Raw genomic sequence first — 20,980 nt, forward strand, 5'->3', positions numbered from 1 at the left:
CCAGTTTCAAAACATGGTAGTTTAAAAAAAAAAAGAAAAAAGTCTTCAATTACCTAATCACAGATTTCTGAACATGTTAAACAGCTTTTATTTCCCCTGCCAAACTACACAATGCTCTGTGTCCTTGGAGCCTGTCCTCAGTTGCATTCACAGTTACACAAAGATGTGCAAAGCAATGATGAACACAATCTGAAGACAAAGCATTTTTCCTGAAAACTGTTTTTCCATAATGGTCTTCCTAATAATGCAGCTGCTAGCCAGGATTTCAATACACCATTTTTTAACTATATCGGGAAGCTGGGTTAATAATGGGAAAAAATGTCAAATTAGCCCACTCAAGTAAAATGAACAAAAAGAATTCACATTCTGCTGAATTAAGGAAGAGCCTTTTATTTTTTTTTACATCCAACTTCAGAATAAACTAACTATTTCACAAGTGATATGCAATGCCTTTCCAACCTCAGGAGACAATTCCACAGTTTAAAATATCATATGGTATGGCTTGAATATATTTTACACTTAGTGAGTATCCATTACATAACTTTCCTCCACTGCCTTTAATTACCCCATTAAGCAAGTTGGTATTTGCATTTGCACTTACAGCAGCTGCACTAGAGCTGCAGGGCACAAGAATATAAAACCAAGAAGAAAAATTAATAAAACATTATCTTTTCCATTTAGCAAGTTCACTTTCTTTTTTAATGGAAACATTTGTATTAGTAGACTACTTCAGTATTGTAAGATAATAAATCACATAAACCTTGTACTATTCAAGCCAACTGAACTGCCAGATAGAAGAATCATCACTCACTAACGGCACAACTTGCCCTTAAGCTTTTCCCATTTTACGGTATTTCTGAGGAGTCACTTTGTATTTGAAATTGTTATTCAAAACATAAAAAGTGGTGCAAATGTAATGCAAGAGAAATCATTCTTGTTCTAAACATTTTACAGAAAAAACCATTTAGAAATTTATTTTAATGTGTTGCACAACTTTACTAATCCAGACACGTTTCTGAGTAAACAAAGATGAAGGTTTCAATTGCTTAATTAAAAAAACTGCAAGTCATCAGACATTCTTAGAAACAGCTTCCAAGTTTCAAGATCATTTGTATTTCAGCTAGCCTATGTAGTTTACAACACATTTATTAAACACTGCAATAGTAATTATTACATAATATTGTAATAATATACAACTATTAATAACTATATTTCTTATTACATACACATATTCTCTAAAAACCATGCATATAATAAACAGCAAGAAACAGAGAAATGAGAAGTAGCAATTTATTCATTAAGAGCCATTGTTCCTGAAAAGCCAATTCCAGAGTGCTGGTTGCTGCTTTACTACTTCCAGGCACATGGAAGCCCTTTTCCTCAGAAAATAGGGAACCATTCTTCTACCATGCATTAGAACAATGCCAATCTGTGTAGACAGATGAAGGAATCAAAGCAGCAGTTTTGATTTTGCCCATGTCCTTCATTTCTGAAGCCTTAATTTTGTAGCTGCTATAAAATATCCTATTTCTATAAAAGTATTATCCATGAGAATCTCACTGCAATACTTTCTGGTATCTGGCAGGAATGACCAGCACTCTGGAATTGGCTTTCCAGGAACAATGGCTCTTAATGTATAAATTGATACTTCTCATTTCTCTGTTTCTTACTGTTTGTTATATTATGTTCATTATATCAGGCTTTCTGCTGTCCCCAGACTTTCCTCTTAGTGAAAATTGCTCCCCCTGAGATCTTTTTAATCCATCTCTATTTTTCATTTTAGAGCAAAGCTAAAGCACCTATTATTAATAATAAGAAGAAACACTACTTTCAAAGCATGAGAAGCATGTTGCAGCATGGACTGTCCATACTAGTTCTGGTGCCAAAATTCAAATGTTAACACAATTGGAGCATGCTTAGTGTCCTAGAAGTTTCCCTCTTACACAAAGCAGGTGTGCATACAGGGAAAAAGTTCTTATGAGGTGTAAGAGTAGCATATTACAGCAGCTATGTACCTTTAATAATGTAGTTTTCTCTACAAGCTTTTTATGTCAACACAGGTAGGCCTAAGATACAGTGGTTTAAGTGCCATAAACACTGTCCTAAATTAAATCCTACTAGTATACAATTTTTCATGAGCTGTTTAATTGCATTGCATGGAGAAGGGCAAAAGAAATGTGATTCACTCAAGCAGCATATTTTTGTCAACTCACATAAAAGCAGAGCAAAGAATCAGTGGTGCTGTGTATCAGACACATCATACCAATAAGAAAGAAACTAAATTATCATGCAACTTTTACAAGCCTTAATCTGACTCTCCATTTCAGTTAAAGAACTGATTTAGCAATATCAAGACTTTGGGCACAGCTGTCAATTCCTCCCATTTGGATGAGAAATATTTCTTCCTTTCTTTCTGAAAAATTAGAGATCTAATTCCCATGAAGCATCTCATGCCAGTGGTTAATTAGGGAACATTTTATAAGAACTAGAAACTGTCAGCAACCCAGCAGGCAAATATTGACATTTTTTACAAGCACAGCCATTCCACAGCTTAATTTCTCTTTCCAGAGCTCTTACAGGCAGGCAGCTGCTGCCCGGACAAGCTGAGAACCGGTACACTTACTGCAAATCTCAGATTTCTGATACTTATTCAAACTGGCAAGAAACATTCCTCCTACATCACTTTCAAACATTTGACAGCCTGGCCATTCATTAAACACATCTTGTAGCAATGTCTGTGGATAACTATATAATTCTTCCTGCCAGCTACTGAAAAATAATGTGATTCATGGGAAGCTGGGAGGACTCCCACGTCTGAGAGTACCTGACAGGCAGGGGAAAGCAGGAATAAAAACCAGGAGAAGGTGGTGAGGGCACGGGACTGATGTGAGAATGCCAGTAAGAGATTACACTGATTAATGGGTGGATAGGAGATACCCATCTTCACTGAGCAGCTGGGAAGCAGGGTTAGCTGATGGTCAGGAGGTAATCAGATATTTGCAGTGAGACTTGATGCAGCCTATGGCCAAAAGCAATGTCACTCAGATCTGTGGCTCCCAGAGGAATAATAAGAGAAACTAAGAAAAATACAAAAAAACAAAAAGAAAAACAAAACAAAACAAAAAAGGCAATACCAAGATAAAGCAATAGAACAATAAAACACCTAAATGTTCTTTCTTCTCCTTTCCCATACATCCTACCAAGTAAAATTCCACTTTCACTCTAAACTTGAGATCCTTGTGCCAGGTGTGGCAGATGTGATTCAGTAATGCCATCTTCCTGAGATGGAAGACAGGGCCACAACCACTGCAGTGTGTGTAGACATACACATCCAATTATAGGAGCAATTAGAGAGAATAAAAGACAGATTAGGTCCTCCCTCCAGAATACATGCCCTGCCAGAGGAGCTGAGGCCGGGGAAAAGGTGGTAGGGGTTAATTACCAGCTGGAACACAAACGCTTTCTTTTCGATGGTTCAAAATGTAAATCTGTTTAAGTGCCATAATTTTAGCCAAGCACTTACACACATTTTAACAGAAACACCCAGGTATTTCAGTTATTTTCCCACTTTTCCTGAGTGATCTGCAAAAACATTTCTTTCCCTTTCATTTACACACCACCCACAAGATTAATACATATTTGAAAAAACTCTCAGTATCAAAACCCAAATATTTAGCATAGCCATTTTCAAACTGTTTCATTAATCTGCCAGTGATAATACTCTGTTGAAGACATTGTGCTCTGCAACACAAAGAAAAAAAGTGAGAACTTCCATAATGTAGGAAAACCATATGTTGTACTATCACTGTAACACATGCAATTCCTTTTCAGACAAAAGGGCACCTCCAGCAAACACTGTTTCATCTTTTATGGGCTACGACTAGAGAGTTTAGTCACACTGTTATGGCCTTAGTTCCAGCAGCCCAAAATGCCCAGTGCCCAGCCCTACACGGCTGCTGGGGGCTGTGCAGGACAGCCAAGGTAGCTGGGTGTCCCCTGGACCTCTCTTTGGTGCTCCATTTGTTGTGAGACATCAGCTGAGGTCAGATGTATTGAGGAACAAGACAGAACTTCATTGCATTAAACAAAAACTGTTCCCATTCTGGGATTTTCTTAAACACATATGTACATTTGACAAATTATCAGATGATGTTTTCCAGCTCCATATGTCCATCAAGATGACATTTTTGTAAAGCTAAATCAGATCAGCCAACTGGACTCAGAAAACAATCACTATTTTTGTAATTTAAGACACACACAATTTGATTTCCTAACTTTACTGTCAATTCAAACTTACATCCAAGAATATTTACTTAATATATAGGAAATTTAATTAAAGCAAGATGATATATTGGAGAACTTAGGAAGCAGTATCTTCTAACTATCACAACAGTTTTACATAAAACCCAAACAAAACATACTTGTGTTGATTCAGCTGCTGAAGTTCCGACTTTATGCTTCATATGCTCCTCCATTGCCAAGGACTGTGTAAAAGAGCAATGCTGTTTAATCAATGTAGTTCTTTTAACACATTTGTCACCGTGCCTTCTCTATTAGGAAGTTAAGCTGGTTGCACGAACTAATCAAAATGTCTTTGAGCATCCATTAATACTGTTCAGTTAAATATCTATTGTGTTCAGAACCAATGTGAAGCTCATTTAATGCTCTCCATGTTCTACTGGCATAAATCTTTTAAACTACTTTTTTTTTTTACCACTAAAAGGGCAAAGTAAATGGTTCCCCTTATTACAAAAGATTTCAGAGACAAGAGAGAGAAACAGCCAACACTCATTGCTGAAACTATTAATGATTTTCATTAATGACCAAGGAAATACTATTTGAACCAGAATAAATAAGGAAGAATTCAGTGCTTCAAAATATAAACACTTAACAGAAAATGTACTTCTGTTATAAAAATCCAAACTTTTAAGTTCAAATTAAAAATAAACACATTCCATCATAAATAAATATTATGTTGAAAACAGCATTTTTAAAGAGGTGAATGGAAAAACAAGGAGATGTAACTCTTCATCCTTTCCCAGTTCATGGCTGAATATGGAATTCCCAAAACAGATGATAAAAAATATGCAAGAGAGTGAAGGTCCTCTGGGTTCGATATTCACCTGTCTCTTTTCAGCACCACCAAATTCGTATACCCTCAATTAATATCTGCCAGAATCAGTAAAATGACATCCCTCTACTGTTACTATTATTTTGTTTGACCTTGATATCATGAACACAAATGTAATTATGATAATGAGCCAATTATTTTCTACAATATAGAAATCAAAAAGACTAGCACTCCCTCCCTTTCTTCCAGATAATACCTGAACATTTGGGCTTTATTTCATCTTCAATTGCTAACATGCATTCACTAACATTTAAGTTTTTATTTCTTGTTTCTAACAAGAAAAAAAGCCCAAAACAGTATAAAACCAATCAGTGAAGTTTTATAATATTCATAACAGCATGTTAGATGTATGATTTATGTAGGATAACAAACAAATATTTTAATGTTTGCAGTATTTTACCAGTTTTACTGGCATAAATTTTGAATGACAGCACATCTGTCTGTTAGGACTACTAACTGTCAATAATGCATCAGCTACACCATACACTCTGCATATTTTACATAGTTAATATAAAAAGATTGTTGATGATGTTTGAGAGGATTTAAGCTTTTTAGTACTTTTAGACAATCCAGCCATATCTGTCTACCATAGAATTTTTTGTCCCATAATTTCCCCATGTTTCATAGAATTTTGTCCAAAATTTGTTGAACAAAGCCATATAATTTGGAAAAAATACAGTGGTTTTCAGATTATGAAAGTAATGTGTACACTTTATTGTGAGGTCAGATCTGTCACAGCGGAAAAGCAAATAAATTAGAAGCCACTATGACAAAGTGACTTCAATAGGTTTGGACAGACTGAAATATAATTAACACCAATCTGTTATCCTAGTCAGCCTATTTAATATTAAAATAGTGACTCCACAAAAAACTCTTGGCTTTGTTCCTAAAGATCACGAACTGACTAAAAATCAAGCTATTTCAGAGGACAGATTCTTTCATATCCTGGTCAGATATGAATCTTTGAAACTTTGATTATTGTGGGATTTATGGTCAAAATATACAGATAAATAAGTTGCAGACAAAGAAAACAACATTATTGTGTTACCTAAAATTATGTTTTATGTCAAAGATATTTTACCCAAATATAGGTTCACTTATGATGAATTGCACAATTTCGCAATCAATTTTTGACTGGCCAGACAACATAAATGCACAAGAGCAAGTTAGCTGTTATTTCCTAGAGACATTCCTAGCATTCTTTACTCAGACATATTTATAACTGGAACAAAAATATAAACCTTAAACTCTCTACATTTCATTTAGATAAACTGCAGTTCTCTATTATCCACATAAGAATCACGTCCATTTTGGTAGTCTACTTTTGGAACTGCTTCGTGCAGATTGCAGCTCCGTCTGTAAATTACACCTCAGGCAAAGATAATTGTGATTGATTCAAGATATTTCAAATTTTTTGTAAGAAGAATCAAAGGAGTTTTCAGAAAGAAACAAGCTAATACTCCACATGGAAAGTAGTGAGTAGCACAAATTAAACGCACCTTTCTGCCACACCAAACATTAATTCTCCACTGCCAGCCAGGGACATCACAACCATCATGATTCCAGAGCATGTAAATCAATATCACAAGGATGGGAAACATCCATGTAATGAATTCAGAAGCAACCTATAAATAAGCAGACAAAAGAAGGCAAAAATTGAACAAATTACCCATATGAGTTCCCCTGAGGATTCACTAAAGGAACAGTAGTGATGATCTAAACCATGTAAAAATTATAGTTAATTCAGCATCAATATCACTGTATAGCCAAGAACATTTGAAGATATTTGAAGTACATTTTAATAACTCCCTACATTTCAAAATTTACTGTGTCCCATGTGCCCCTGGACACCTCCTAATTTTTCTAAGTAGCCCAATGTTTAACTCTCAGTTGCATAATCATGTCTAGGTCATTCCACTTGTTTTTTGTTTCTGTGAAAAACTGCTGCCAGGCATTTGTTTGGGACCTTTTCTTCTCCCTTTTTTTTTTTTTTTTTTTTATTCATGCCATCTGAACACATTACTTACATCCATCTCCAAGTTCTAATTTAAAAGGACATTCCTCTGAATCATGGCTTAGTCTCACCCATTCCTTTACAAGTATACTGAAAAACATTTTTATTTTCAGTCTGAAACTATTTTTAAAAAATAAAAAATACATACCATATTTTGACTATCAGGCCTTACAGCCCCAAAGAGTGTAGATTAAATTTTTACAGAGGCTTACTAAAATCAAAAAAGTCCAATTTTGTATTGCAATAATGTAATCCAGTAAACAAAGTGCAGAACATTGGCACCAACAGGCAGAACAATTCTGCATTTATACAATCACACCTCCAAATTTCCTTAACTATGAGAAATATGCCAGCTAAACAGAAAAAAATAGCAACTGTTAGCCATTCTCTTCTGCTCTATTTGTTCTATGTCCCAATTCCTTTTTTTGGAGTTCAGTGAAATCCTCAGCCTTACTCCTAACGTAACCTCCCTATTCTATCTTAAGGACATAGAAGAGTGGAATATAAGAAGATGGACCACAATAAGGATTTTTTCCCCTAACTGCACGTATTTGCCTACACTGAGAAAATTCCATGATTATACCTAATCTCATTTGAGAGCTTTCAACTCAGTTTTAGCTTGTCCTGTTAAAAATCAATAAAGATAAACCAAGCTCGGGAAATTTATATGTAGTCAGAATTTGAGGCTAAGAAGTTTTAACATAAAGCAGATCCTATTGTAAAAATGCTTCTCTTCACATTTAAGCTGTAATATTATGGTTGTATATTGATTACTGCAAAAGAACAGCAGCAAAAGGAGACAATTTTGTTCTTTGCACCATTATGATTGTGAATAAGAACATTTTATTGAAATCCCAGAGTCCAAAAACTGTTTCCCTTTTTTTTTCATGAGAAAATCTTAAAATAAGGAGCTGTCTTGTATTATCCAAAAGCAGTGCTGATATGTGTGTCAGAATGCCACCTCCTAGTTGAGATCTTGAAGCAAGAAGCCCATGGAAAACAGAATGAACTATCCTTTGTGGTTTATTTTACATCTTTGTCGGTATGAGTTAGATACCTTCCTTCAGCAGCAAATCTCAGTAATCAATGCAAAAATTTGCCTATACTGGCCTTTAGTCTTCTTTTAGTCTTCTTTAACACAAAGTACTGGTTTGGGCTGGGATAGAGTTCATTTTCTTCAGAGTATATGAGGCTGTGTTTCATATTTCTGCTTAAAACAGTGTTGATAACACATGACAGTTTCATTTATTGCTGAGCAATGCTTACACAGACTCAAGGCCTTTTCTCCTGCTCGTGCAGCAGGAAGAAGCACAAGAAATTGGGAAGGATACACTGTCAGGACAGATGACCCCAACCTAACAAAAGGATATTCCATTCCATATGACATCATGCTCAGCATATATATGTGTAACTGGGGGAAGAAGGATGAAGGGAGGAAGGGACTTTTGGAGAGATGGCATTTTTCTTCCCTAGGAATGGTTAAATGTGAGCCCTGCTCTCCTGGAGATGGCTGAACACCTGCCAGCCCATAGGAGGGGTGAATGCATTCCTTGTGTTGCTTTGTTTCTGTACAACGCTTTTGTTTTACCTATTAAACTGTCCCCATTTGCAATCCATGAGTTTTCTCATTTTTACCCTTCTGATTCTCTCTCTGATCCCACTGGGGACGGAGTGAGTTAGTGGCCAACTGGGGCAGAGCATCCCACCAGGTATAAACCATAACACACATTTACTCTAATCCAGGGAATTTTATACCAAGCTCAATGGGAGCAATTAGGAAGTCTAACTGAGCTGAGTTAGTTTGGGACATATCACATCCATATGTTAGTGTTTATTTTTCATCCATAAAAATGGCAGCTATCTAAAGAAAAACACCCCAAGAGTTTCACATAAGCAGTATGAAACAGCCAGTTACACACAAACAGTTAATTCTGCACACAGCAGAATGGTCAAAATAGACCATTTGGTCTATCTCTTTGGTTGAACCTGCGAACTACTCAAAATTAAGCCAAATTTGATAAATCAAGTTTATCATGAGGTTAATATTTCACATCCAGCTTTTGTCTTAAAATAAATTGTAACAGCCTGAAGAATGGAATTATAATAAAATGCTGACAAGCCCATACCACAAAAAAGAGTTTCTGCTAGAGGGTGGTTTGTCTATTCTTGATATTTCAAAATAAATGGATCAACATTTGAGAAAAAAGATACAATTCACAATCAGTAACTGTAACTCTTTATGTTTTTTTTCTATTTGATACATGGGAAATAATTATCAACAAGACAAAGTTAAGATTCTTTCCCCTTCCTAAGTTCAAAGTTGAAATTCTTCAGAGTTCATCCCTAAAGCCTAAAATTAGGTCTATTAAATCTCACACGACAGCAGTATTTAAAAATGAGATATATCATTTGCAAAAGCAGAAGGACACATGTTCCTGTGGCTCAGTTCCAACCCTTGTGACTTAAATGCAGCACCAATGATTTAATGCAACAGACAGTTGTAGATTTCTCCCTCCTCCTGTCACATAATTGAGTTTTAACTTTTTAAAAAGCAAAACTGGTTTTAAGCCTTCCACTAATAAAGAGTGGTGCCACTAAAGCATTCAGAAGAAATGCATTCCCAGCGAAGGGCTGTCATTTGCTGTCATTTATGATAAGAACCTTCAACAGATTGCACAATGAAACACCATGGCATCACCAATACAGCATCCAAAACTTATGAATATGAATCCCATTGACTTGCAAACAGATATATTTAAATAAGAATGCCAGAATACCCCAGATTAGTATTCTAATACCCTACAGTTTATCAGTTAATATCAGTTTTAAAACTTAAAAAAAAGAGACAATTTTCTGATAACTGAGATAGCTGCAATTACTAAAATATATACTCAGGAAACAGGAAACTTCCACAAACTTTAAGAAAGTATCCTTGACCACCTGTTCACAAGAGGATACATTCCCTTGCAAAAGGTACAGCTTTTCATAATTAGTAGTTTTGTTTTAGTTGAGCTTGTTAACTTAATGATCAGTTTATGTGAAAATACCTGTAAACTACAAAGTAATTTCATACACTGTTTTATGACAACTGATAGACTGCAAAACTACATTCATCACTATTTTTACTCATTCTGGTTTTCTTTTACTTTTTTTTTTTCAGTCATCATTTAATAAACCTCATTTTCAATCAGAACACAGTCTATCAATGTTTATTTGATCCATATATGCTGATTTTCAAAAGAAATGGTCACTGCCAGGTAGTTCTTCTCCATACAATTTTTTTTCCATCAATGTACACTGCATTTATTTTCAAAATACCTTGTTCTGTAACCACAGTTATATCAGCAATATTATCAATGTCACACTGTTGCATTCTGTAACTGTCACGAGCATCCATTAAATAGTCCCCAATTATATCTAGTCTTTTCACCTTCCATAGAGTTGAACTGCATGAATACCAGCAGCTCATGCAATTAATTTGAACCAACCCCTCTTGACAGAAATCCTAATTCTCTGAGGTAAAATATGTCCAGAGCACACCCACACACAAACACAGAGCATTTTCAACAGCTCCCTTTCTCCTTTTCCTCTTTTGGGTGTAACAGAGTTGGTGATCTTTTTCATTTCCCTTGGGAATACTCTGTGAGAAGTTTCCAGGCCTTTAGAACCTAAGTTATATACAATAGACCCAACCAGATCATCAGAAGAGTAATTTATATGATTAAACCCAAACTGAAGTATGAAGACAGCTCTTCATCTCTTAATTTTGCATGCATTAATATGTCTTGAAATTGTCTTAGATATGTCTCAGACATGTAAGCAGTCCAAATCCACTTTGGCTCTTTTATTTTTGTGTCTTTTCTGACATTTACTATGTATATATCCTATCTGTATCTAATATTCGCAAATGTACTTTATATCATAACACACACACATGTATACCAGAAGAGAATAAAAATAAGCTCAGAAATTTTCTAGTAATTTTATACCAAGGCTTACATTAAATAAATAAATTTAAATCACAGAATCCCCACCACAGCCATAAGCACTTTGGCACTGGAAGGTTTTTTTAGATTTATTAACACTCTCTGTGACTCCTTAGACCCAAGCAGGCTTAAGAGGGACGTTACCAGTTGCCGTACTTCACCATCTTTCAACTATATCAAAACAAAAAATAACACAAATTTTTAAAAATCCATTATAAAATATGCTTTTTCTCAGAGCAATAAGTTCATCTGAACAGAGAAAGAAAATAACAGCATGGCAGATAGATGAAGGTGTTAGATAAATGAGTAAAAAGATAATACAAAGTCAACTATATGTTACAAGTATTTCAAGGTCCTGATGCAACGACTGGAAGTAAACTCAAGAGAATAAATGAAGTTTTATCCATGTTCTGTGTTCTTCATAAGGGGAATAGATGGGGATTTTTATTTCTAGCCTTCATTACTGGTATTATTTCACTCCTACCACTATGCAGAGAATTTAATTTCTATCATTTACAGCACACTGTGCCCTTTTCCTCATTTAAAGAAAATGAGCAAACTATTTCCCCATATGAAAAGGAGATCTACCATATTTTTTACTATTTCAAGGCTTTCATAGCAAACAGAGATGCACGAAGTGAGTCACCCCCTTATGAAAATTTACAAATACCACCATCCCAGTTACTTTAAGGGTCAACATACATAAAGGAAAAGGGCAGTCATCCAACTCCTGCTTCAGTGTTTACAGAGAGCATTTTATTGCAAGTCCTTTTCCTCTTCCTTTCCTGTACTTAACCAGAATAATGCCATGAAACACTTAGTTCTTGTACCTTTTCATTTCCTCACATCATTACAATTCCAGATCACTATCTCATCTACTTTGTATGTTTTGATGCCACTGAATGCTTGACTTCAGGAAACAGCAAAACAATTCCCATGGGATTTTACCGAATGGTTCTTTCACATTATGCTTCAGGGACAACATAAACACAAAAATCTTGGATATTGCCCTCTGAAAAATACACTCACAGCAGGGCAATTTGAATGTAATTTGGAACTCACCAAGGACTTGGATCATAATTTATATTTGCCAAATATATGTTAATTAATTCTAATGACATTAAAATAATCTCACATTTTGGTGCCATCATACTGCAAACAGAAATTACTAAAAGGCAATTAATTCTTATTAGGCTTTATTTCCTAACACCTAAATGAGGGTCTTACTTGATCAAATTTAATAATACTATTCCACAAAAAGTAAAGACCACAAGAAACCCTTCAACAAACTATGAAAATCAGTCACTTGAACTCATTAAAAAAATTAATAAATTAGTTTTAAAACATAAAAACTCACGTTCTCAATAGTTTCTAAAATAATTTGCTATAGGATATGGCTATTAGTAGATAGGGTACCAATATTCAATTTATATTTGGAGTCTATTTTCACCTAGATTCAAGGGATTCAACAGATCCCTAAGTAACATTACATACAATTATTTTCATGTTATTTGATTTAACTCACAAGACAATGAAGGGTTAAATGCTGACATACTTAGCATTAATTATGCAGGCGTATACATACACACAGATATGGCTTAATGAAGGCATAACAGTGCTGTTATCAAACCAAGTGCAATCTCTGTTATTATTGGTAGACTACTGCAAATTTATAACCTCAAAGGGTGTTTAAAAGTTAGTAACAACACATGAAAATTGTGTCCATGTTATAAAAAACCCAAACTTTTTTGTTCACAATTTGTGACAGCACTTTAAACACAAAACAGTGTCTACAAATCATCTTTAATTAAGCAACACCCTTACAAGGGCTTACTGTAACAAGCCCTTCATATCATTCAGAAGAAAAAGCCACAAAATTTCATTTTCATCTGTTCTTAAGTTATTTGACTGAAATCTGTATGTAGAGGGCTTAATTGTTTACTTGAGTACTGAACTGAAACCATAAAACCTGTGTAAACCTAGAAAACATATGCTCATCAAGCGCTAAAATAAATATTCCCCCTCACTGTTTTGCAAACTGAGATTAATTTATTTTTTTTTACACAGCACACAGGGAAATAACTGCAGAATTCATTAAGGTGAGTGTAAGGAGTACAGCTAAAATTTACTGCCACAGAAATATTTATCTTTAGAATCCATCTAATAAGATTTAAGTATGAGCTGCAGTATCTTAATATTTTAAATAGTCATAGGAGAAAAAAGTGGTTGCAATATAGAGCTGAAGGAAAAGAAGTCTTATACTGTCTTGGTCCATTAATTGTGGTAAAATATTATACACCTCTTGTAAGTATCTAATTACTGATGTCCTGACTTTTAATTCATTTATTTTGACTAGCTAAACTGTCTCAAAAGTGCCTATCTGCATTTGCATTTTAATGAATAATAATTGATATTTATTCAGCACATTATATTTGCATCTCAGAGGTTCATTTACAGAGTAATATTCTTATTACCTAAAACAAACTATGCATAGATATTCAGATTTGGGAATTACTAGCAAGCAAGCCACTGTGGGTAGCATTATAATTTGGTCAACCTGTTGGCCTCATCTTTAGCTTTTGCATTGCATTAGGTGTCAGTGATGGCTGGGAATGCCTAGACTCTTGCAAGCTGTACTTCCAGGGAGATAAAGAATTAGAGACTTCTCACTGAGTTTCCTGAAGGTTTTCAATTTATGCCATTCTTAACAAAGTAAATACTGAAAATCACTCAGAAGAAATGAGTAGTACTCACTGCTTTCTACAATCACACTGATAGTAAAAAAAAAATTGGAATATATTGGTACATTGTGATCAAACAGAAAACCAAAATATCCAAAAAAACAGATACCCAGGCCTTTATGAGTTTATGAACTCAAATGATATTTTGCCTTAGCCATGCAAATCCGAATAAGAGCAATGAAAAACTCCAGAACTGATTCCAGAAAGTGCATTCCACCTGCATTAACTTGATTCCTGATTTTGACAGTCACACTTCAGTAGTCACTGCAATGATTTCCTTCCTTTGACAAAAAAAAAAAAAATTAAAAAAAAAAAAAAAAGAAATAATAAAACCCAAACTTTACTGCTGCAGTAAATTTGATTACATATTTTACAGCTTTGGATATTCACAACATAAAGAAATAAACCCACACAGGCACAGAAGTGACATTTGGATTTCATATCCATGACTGGCTCTTTGGCAGATGAGGTTTAAATGTCAAGCTTCTGTGAAAAGATTTACCCCCCAGCATTAATCTTTCTCATCCATACATTTTTGTCAGGACATTTATATTCCAGCATCTTAGAAAGTACTTGGTATTCTTTGCTATGTATCTCCCTGTTTCCTGGGATAATGTTGAAACTAATCTAAACCAAGCACTCATGCAATGGGCTGCCCTAAATTTTAAAACTGTCAAGGGTAGCTTGCACTCTCTTCACACTCCTGTCTTCAGATTAACCTTTTATCATACAAAAAAAAATCTATTTAAAAATAGATATAAGGTAGATATCTAAGACAGCCTCCTAGGCAATGCAGCTCGTGAACAAGGTCAGTCACCCTGGAAGCACACATCTAGAATAAACAGGACACCTTGAAGAGCCTCTTTGTCTCCTCCAGCTCTAAGTGGTGCTTATGCTAACTCAGTGGTGCACACCAACACTGCAGGCAACAAAAACAGATCCCTCCTTCTGAAAGATACTAACACACATTATCGATTCTGAAAGAATTAGCAATATTTACATACAGACTTAGCAAAAGTATTCTGACTTAAGGCTGCAGGTAAGGGACTGCACTTTAAACCTAAATCCAAAACCATAATCTAATCAAGAAGGACATAAAAAATATTTTTAAGAAACTTGGAGAAGACGAGGAAGAATATTATCATATGATGTCCAGTGCTATACCTCTGGAAATAAGAATAATCCACTAAGAATGCTACAATCAAACCATGCTATTCTTGGTTAGACAAAATAAAGGTTCTCAAACAGCCTCTTCTAGCTATTTTCTTTATATAATGGAACAGAGAAAGCATGGTTCTCAGAAAATTTCAGCTCACACTGACCAAACTTAAAAGCTAATGTCTACCACAGCTGATATAAAGATTAATTACTGTTCAGTTAATGCTAAAACAACTAGTACTTCTATTACTTTTATCACACAGCTATTATTACATAGATATAGGTTTGTAAATAAGCATTCTTTACCCAAACACATATTCTAGTGCTGGTCTCCAGACATCATTCCACCAGACCAGGCAAGACTCAAGGAAGGACCACCAGAGCTCACCAACAAAGAGGTGGTGTGGAGGTTCCACCTAGAGACGCCAGCCTGAAATCCACTCTGCCGTAGCAAAGGCAAACAAGACTTACTGTGCCAGGTCTAAGTTGGTAAGTGTAAGCCTGCAGGACTGGCAAGAAGCAAAATACAAGGAAGAGAGCCTACATCGGTCCTTTTTTCACTTGCTTGAGGTTTCTTTAATGTCTTCAAGCCGATGCATTTTGCTGGAATCTTAACTGTTACAGTTCTCACTCTTTTCTAAACTACAAAGAGGTTGAAAACTGAAAAGTTACAGACCTCGTTTTTTTTGCAATGTGCAAACATTACTGTCTTCACAACATCTGGCTTACCTAAATCATTGTTTTATGCAAGAACTAAGGGAAAGAACAATTTCCATTCCAGAATTTTTTTAATTCGGGGCTATTAACAACATTAATGTCTTTTCCACCTAATTTTTTTTTAAATAAGGGAGGCAGTAAGCAAAGAGGGGCCCAACATCTTTCAAGCTTTTCAAATCACATGGTTAATAATGAAAGAGAGGAAAGAAATAAGATCAGACTACACAGCAGATTTAAAGAAAGCATGAGTTGGCCTCTGGGTTGCAATCAGTCAGGAACTCTAGGTAAAATTATTACAGTGATACAATGGAGTGTTTCTGGCTCAAAAAGCAAGAATATTAATACTGAGTGAAGTCCTTGCCCCATTTGATCTTAATAAAGGATTAAAGCAGAGAGATACAAGGCTCCCTACAGGCAGATCCCTACGGCTTCACACAGTGGTTCTGGGAAACCAATGTCATTGCTGTTTCAGGATGAGCCTGCAGCAACTTTTTTTATATGCTAACTCTGCTAAATAAGAATGAAAGAATTTACGATAAAGATCATGATGTCTGGAGACTTGAAGACAAATGGGACTTGAGATTAGTAAAGATAAGTCAAATACATCCATGTAAGCTGGCAAATGTGTTCTTAAACTAGTGTAGTGCTAAACTTGATAACCATGAGTATAAATTAATCTGAATATTCAAATACAAAGGAAAATTAGGCCAAAAACCAGTGATGAATAAAAAATGTTTAAATCCCATTTTTAAGCTGCCTGAGGTTACTGACAAAGACTGATTTCAGATATGCAAGATCATTACATGGTTTATTTTTTTCTACAGAAATGGTACACAATATTTATCTCCAGAGGAAAAAAATTAAAAACTTTTAATTGAAATAGCAAAGTGAATTTGCCAGGAAAGGGAATAATATAAGGCTAAAAAATATATGATAGAAGGTATAAATACAGGATAGACCTCAGTGAGCAGGGAAAGGTCAATTAAGTCTATTTAAACGTCCTTACCCTGTAAATTCCACATTAAGAAGTAAAAAATATCTGCAAAAGACCAAAGGCTATGACTGGAAATTGTAAAGATACACAAGTTATACAAAGACATTTCAGCCACATAGGAATGGCCAAGAGTTCCAAATGCCCAGAAATCTGTCAGGAGCTGGAGGAACTCTTCGATCTGCAGAAGCAGACTAGGGATGTAGCACTGAAAAGATAAAAAAAAACAATCAACCTAAGAGAAAGAAAGAGAAAGAAATTTATGATCTGCAAGTATTCTCATGAGCAGCTCCAATTATATGCATTTGTGTCTAAAATATCAAGTACTGAAATCCATTCTAGAACAGTGCTGGACAGAGAAGTTCTCTTCATATACATCAAATTCCTGAGTTTTTTTGAAGGGAAAAAAAATGCAGACGTTACTTTGAAATTACAGACACTGCAGAATGTTTCATGCTTTTAACTGATGGATGCACACTTTAAAACAGAAACAATTCCCTCTTCCCCTGCTCATCTCCTTCCCATGCACAAACAAATAGAGCCTTAACTGTGTATATACAATGTCTAAAAAATATCCCAACTTAGATGTAAGTGGTCAAAGACACATATATTGCTTTACCACGAACTTATCATGTTTTCACCACATGTTGTCATTGCTTTTTTTCATTTGAAGGCCTGCATATTGCTATGCCTTGTTTATTGACTATTTATTTAATGATTATTGCTTTAAAAAAATCTATTGACATTGAAGAACTTTAATCTTCACTTAAGCATTCTTCATTTGTGCTTCATTGTGCTGGAAACATACACCTATTTTTCAGCACAACTGCATTTAATCCTAAAAAACACTGGAGAGAGCAGCAGAGATGACTATAATGAAGCATTTTAAGCAGTTTAAAGACTCATTCAGCCAGACTCCAGGGAAACAACATACAAAATAAATGAGCTATTTCTCCAATTAAAAAAAAAAATAAAATTAAAAACTGCATAGAAAAAAAAAATTAACCTACAATCCCATTGATAAATAAGCATTTGAATCGAAGGATTTTTAATTCTATCAAATTATCACATTATTCTCCACATTTTTGGTGTATACTTTTGTATCTAAGTGAACGTAAATCTGGAAGCTAGCTGAGCTTGCAGAAGTTCTATTTTTAAAAATCATGGAATTTCATATAGTGTTTTATTCTATTAGCCCAAAGTAAGTAAAATATGAAACCCTTTTTGAATATGTGGCTCAACAAAAGACCACAAGAATTTGATGCACATCTGGAACCTAATTAGTGTGGGGCATGCAAAATAAAACAATGACAAAAAATTGTGGGTCAAGGATCATTTGGTTCTAATCTATGAAAAGAAAAAAAAATTATTGAAGTTACTAGAAATTGTGACATCACCATATAATCTGTGCAAATGCTCAGGCCAAGTAATAACACAGCAGTGCATGTTTTCACTGACAAAAGTGAAATGACACAGAAAGACATTGCAAGGACATTTCTCTTTTTAAGTTCTAAAATGGCCTTTTTGCATTTCTGGGGCTGAATGAAGCTAGAAAAAGTGGAGATAATGACAAAATCCTACTTTATGTCCCTATAATACACTACAGAGAAAAAGAAAAACCAGAACAATCCTTCAGTTGAATTAGATTGTATTATGTAGGGTTAATAAGAAAAGCCCTTCTGAAGCATGATTGGGACACACAACACACACCCACCACAGAGTACAATAAGTCCTACACCAGACACATTCATCTCATTGCAGCATTCCTAAATAAGTATTTCTGCTCCACTGAGGAGGAATCTTGCACACATTTTGGCATGTCCTGGACAAGTTGAAAACACTGAGAACATGAACTTCTTTGAAAAAGCAGAAGACTTACAAACTATTTCTCCATCTAATGTCCCAAAAAATGTCAGGAATTTCAGACAAAAGTTTCATTACAGACTCATAGGAAATAAAGCTGGTGAATACAGATGTATACACAAACAGAAACAACTGAATGTATCACTCATATATAATTTTTACCTCTGCTTTGCTTATTTAGATAGGCCAAATATTCAGCCTCTGTCTGGAAATAAGAATCCCGCAGCTCTACACAAGACTGGCCAAAGGGTATCTCTTTCTCAGGGCCCTGTTTTTATCATCTTTGAACATCTTTGTTCTCAATTTTACTTGAAGCCAAAAGTGTTTGGTTTGCACAATTTCTAGGGAAAGTTACACCATTCCAAGGGGCCACCTTCTCCCAGTGCTATCAGGCAGACAGCATTCAGCTACACTTCAGAAGGAATGCACACTTCCAGACCCTCTGGAGTATGGCAGATATATCAGGATGAAGGTATAATTTAAACTTTCAGTGCAGACTCAACTCACATCTCATGTTTGAATAGAATAGAATACACTACTTCAGCTGGAAGGGACCTGCAATGATAATCTGGTCCAACTGCCTGACCACTTCAGGGCTGATCAAGTAAAATATGTTATTAAGGACATTGTTCAAATGCCTCATAAACACTGTCATGTTTGGGGCATCACCAGTCTCTCTAGCCTGTTCCAGTGTTTGTCCACTGTCTCAGCAAAGAATTGCTTGATTAAATGCAAGAGTTAAAAGAAAGATTAATTATGTACAACACATCTGGAAATCAATAAAATATTCAGATACTTCAAATAATAAAGCCTGAAGTAAGTTTTGTGCATGACCAGTTCATCATATACCTTAGTTTTAATACTTGATACTGCTTTGTGGCAATTGCATGAGTATTTCCTTTTGTATCATGTAGAACATATTAAATATTTTAACTCATCTTCCAACCCAAGACTATCACTATCCTGGAAGGGAAACACAATTTAGGGCCTCCTACAGACAACATATTATTTTACTCTCCACTGTTTCCTTTTGAGGAAAGCCATCCCACAGAAGTCCATATAAATTTCTACTAATTACAGCAAAGATGATGCACAGTGAAACAAAGGGCAACATGGATGCTCTAGATGTGCTGAAGCACCTACCTAACATCTCCTAAAGTAGGTCTCACCTTCTGCCAGAGAAATTCCTGTCATGAAACATTAATGCCTCCCTGGAACCTTCTAATCCATTAAGATATTGGCATTAACATTCAGAATCAACTGCACAAAAGACCAGATTGTATTTTATGAGCTACAGTAAGAGTTGTATTCCCCTGAAGCAGTGGAGATCAAAGTCCAGAGTCATTCACATGAGACCTTGTTCAAGGAGATCTGGCCAGTTTTGTAATACTGAATATTCACTAGAGGAAAGAGCAAGAATGACTATCCCAACTACAATTAGCTAAGCTCTTTAACTGTAGTATCTTATGCTGCAGAATGCTTCCATGAAGGCAGAAAATATTTTTCCCCTACTCCAGGAAATCAGAACTATGGATACAAGTCCTCTGGACAAAAGCAGAAGGCTGATCACTAAAGAAAATGCTTGACTTACTGGTTAATTTGCAAGCAAGGATGGATGTTCCTCTAATTAAAACTCTTCGGTTTCCTGACATCTCAAAGTGCACCAAGTGGTTTTGAAAGTGCATTTTCAACCCTTTATTCTTTGAACAAATCTACAAAACAAAAAAATTAAAATAAAAACTAAAAATAAAAATTAAAAATATTTTTGGCTGTCATAAAACATCACCTTGAACAAAACACACTATTAGCCATAAAAGGAACTTAATGAGCTTTAAAGAAGAAGTATAAATTCAATTTCTTCAAAACTGCTTCTGAATTAAGACCTGAGCATGACGAAGCTTTCAACATCTATCACCCATTTCAGGCAATAATGTGGTCTTGTTTTACTGTTATCTACAACAAAGACCCATTGTCAAACCACTTGCAACACAGTTCAGTTCTCTTGCATGGAACTGTTGGCCAAGATCCCTGAAACCCACGGAGGATTTCATTCCACAACCATGGTGCACAGAGAAAAATCTGATACCAAATAGGTCTTGTTGACACTGGAATTATTTCTGCAGATTCTCTCCTTCAACAAATCTTCACTTTAACAGGAGGTAAATTGAGAGACTTTTTTTAAAGTCTCTCAATAATGACTTCATGTACACATTCTAATTGTTCTAACAACAAACTGTCATGGTAACTCCCTCTCAGAAAGCAGGGAAACCACTGCACAAATCTCTCACACAACACGCATTCAGATTAGGCTTCTGCATGCATAATTTTAACACCCATCTTTTATTTTCACATTCTTCTTATGTACAGAACAGTCAGTCA

At 35.2% G+C, this 20,980-nt stretch overlaps 1 long non-coding RNA gene across 2 annotated transcripts in view; it reads right to left on the minus strand.

Moving 5' to 3' along the window:
- Nucleotides 1-390: 390 nt before the first annotated feature.
- Nucleotides 391-20,980, minus strand: part of LOC117243862 — a 46,847-nt gene continuing 26,257 nt past the window's right edge. Inside the window, exons 3-5 of one of the 2 annotated variants that reach the window (XR_004495787.1) lie at nt 20,193-20,313; nt 6,631-6,756; nt 391-4,484 (exon numbers count right to left, since the gene is read on the minus strand). This is a non-coding gene — a long non-coding RNA (uncharacterized LOC117243862). The remainder of the gene's footprint in view (nt 4,485-6,630; nt 6,757-20,192; nt 20,314-20,980) is intronic. The other variant, XR_004495788.1, reaches the window with a different exon arrangement.

Source organism: Parus major, chromosome 2, assembly GCF_001522545.3.
Source record: "Parus major isolate Abel chromosome 2, Parus_major1.1, whole genome shotgun sequence".
Classification (NCBI taxonomy): domain Eukaryota; kingdom Metazoa; phylum Chordata; class Aves; order Passeriformes; family Paridae; genus Parus; species Parus major.